Source organism: Phalaenopsis equestris, unplaced genomic scaffold, assembly GCF_001263595.1.
Source record: "Phalaenopsis equestris unplaced genomic scaffold, ASM126359v1 Scaffold000041, whole genome shotgun sequence".
In the NCBI taxonomy this organism is placed as follows: Eukaryota; Viridiplantae; Streptophyta; class Magnoliopsida; order Asparagales; family Orchidaceae; genus Phalaenopsis; species Phalaenopsis equestris.
Window position 1 is genome coordinate 10881 of NW_018164483.1, and position 3154 is coordinate 14034.

A 3154-nucleotide genomic window follows, 5' to 3' on the forward strand; every position below is an offset into this window, starting at 1 on the left:
TTCGACAAGGTGAAGTTCTTGGCCATGAAAGGAGGCTGTCGTGTGGTTCGTCAGTTTCGCAGAGGAGAGAAGTTTGCATGTTGTTACCGTGAACAGGAGCGTTTGCAAACAGAGGAGCTCGGCCAGCAGAATTTGCAGGTTTGCCACACGAGGAGTTGCGACAGGTGCAGCTGTAGCGGAGTTCGCAGGTTTGTCGCAAGAGAAGTTGCGGCAGGTGCAGTTGCAGCGAACTTCGCAGGTTTGTCACACGAGGAGTTGTGGCATGTGCAGTTACAGCGAAGTTCGCAGGTTCGCCGCACCAGGAGTTGCGGCAAATGCAGTTGCTACAGAGGGGTGGTTCATGGACGCAACAAGCACGTTGACACTCGATTCCACTTTATTAGCGAGTGTGTCGAGAATTGACAGATCATCGTGAAGTTCGTAAGCACCGGAGAGCAGTGTACGGATATTCTCACCAAGGCTCTAGCAAGAGTCAAATTCGCGAAAATGCGAGATCTGCTTGGCGTAAACAATTTCGAACCAAATCAAGCTTACGGGGGAGATTGTGAGACTAATCTTGAATTGGTCCATTGAATTGATTACACAATTAGTGGCTTCATAATGGACATGAGTTGATTGCTCATTTAGTGGAATAAATATAGGTTTATAATAGGCGCAAATTGATGACACTCAATGCCTGCGATTATTGTGTACATTTTTCTTTTTATTAAGTTATGCATTGGTTAGTATAAATTAGTTGTTATGTTACAATGTAAGACTCTCTTAAGACCTATATTCTTCCTTCTTCAAATAATAGAAAGAAATTTCCCGAAAGTCTATTCTCATTGTTTCTTTTCAATTTGTCATTTTACGATCCATTAACTTGGAACCAACAGATTTTCCATAATAGAGTGAACCACATGACTTCATGGCATATCAGAGCACAGAAGATAGATTTTCCATAATAGAGTGAACCACATAGGGGGTGGTGGTTCTTGTTATTTGCTGAAGTGAGAATGGAAATTAATCAAAATGAATTGATATTGATATGATATTCTAATTTATTTTTCTTATAAATTTTAAAATAATTACAATAATCCCATACATTAATCAAAATTAAGATAGTAAAATAATTAACATTACAAAGATGATATAAATAAATGATTATGGTCTCATTCATAAATTATGATGGTGGGGAAAAAAGGAGTAAAACCATTATGAATAATATCAAGTAAAATCTTCCAAATACATAAATCTTCCAATAAAAACAATAAGCAATCAAATTCCAACAATAACTTAGTCCTCAACAAATTTATATAGTCTTGCATTCATATAAAAGTTAAACATAAATTATTTAGTATAATATAGATCATCAAAATATAATATTTAATTATAAATTTAGTTGATATTTATAAAATTTAAAGATATTTATGTAGGTCATTTTATGACATAAGCAGGAGTTATTTTATTTTACTTTTAACAAAACGAGAGAGACGGATGTATTCGACACATGCCGGACAAGTGTCGTACACGTGCACATATCTCACAATTGTGCCACACCGTCTAGGTCGAAAAATGGAACTAATACATGGAAGTCATGCATAAGGCTTAGTTAGGGACCATATATAGTGGCCTTACATTTCTGTAGCAGAGTTAATTTGGATGAAAGAAGAGGGCTTAATGTTTAATGTAGGCTTTTAGAAAGCTTAACAAAATAATAATGAGAGTCAAATTCGCGAAAATGCGAGATCTGCTTGGCGTAAACAATTTCGAACCAAATCAAGCTTACGGGGGAGATTGTGAGACTAATCTTGAATTGGTCCATTGAATTGATTACACAATTAGTGGCTTCATAATGGACATGAGTTGATTGCTCATTTAGTGGAATAAATATAGGTTTATAATAGGCGCAAATTGATGACACTCAATGCCTGCGATTATTGTGTACATTTTTCTTTTTATTAAGTTATGCATTGGTTAGTATAAATTAGTTGTTATGTTACAATGTAAGACTCTCTTAAGACCTATATTCTTCCTTCTTCAAATAATAGAAAGAAATTTCCCGAAAGTCTATTCTCATTGTTTCTTTTCAATTTGTCATTTTACGATCCATTAACTTGGAACCAACAGATTTTCCATAATAGAGTGAACCACATGGGGGGTGGTGGTTCTTGTTATTTGCTGAAGTGAGAATGGAAATTAATCAAAATGAATTGATATTGATATGATATTCTAATTTATTTTTCTTATAAATTTTAAAATAATTACAATAATCCCATACATTAATCAAAATTAAGATAGTAAAATAATTAACATTACAAAGATGATATAAATAAATGATTATGGTCTCATTCATAAATTATGATGGTGGGGAAAAAAGGAGTAAAACCATTATGAATAATATCAAGTAAAATCTTCCAAATACATAAATCTTCCAATAAAAACAATAAGCAATCAAATTCCAACAATAACTTAGTCCTCAACAAATTTATATAGACTTGCATTCATATAAAAGTTAAATATAAATTATTTAGTATAATATAGATCATCAAAATATAATATTTAATTATAAATTTAGTTGATATTTATAAAATTTAAAGGTATTTATGTAGGTCATTTTATGACCTAACTAGGAGTTATTTTATTTTACTTTTAACAAAACGAGAGAGACGGATGTATTCGACACATGCCGGACAAGTGTCGTACACGTGCACATATCTCACAATTGTGCCACACCGTCTAGGTCGAAAAATGGAACTAATACATGGAAGTCATGCATAAGGCTTAGTTAGGGACCATATATAGTGGCCTTACATTTCTGCAGCAGAGTTAATTTGGATGAAAGAAGGGGGCTTAATGTTTAATGTAGGCTTTTAGAAAGCTTAACAAAATCATAATGATAATCAACGTACGTAGTCTAAGGTCAGTTGGTTTACACATTGAATCAATGGCATGCATGGCTGCGGAATATGCTTGAATAAAAACATGTTGAACGTACGCGTGAGAAGAGAAAGTTGAACAGCTCTCCATAATTATAATTTATTTGCCTTTCTTCCCTCGTGTTTTTAGTTGAAAGCACCAAGCAAATGTTGGAATTTTTAACTTGTTTAAATCTCCTTGCTGAAAATGCATGCACATACGAAGTTTCCTTTTTGTTTATATATATATTATATAT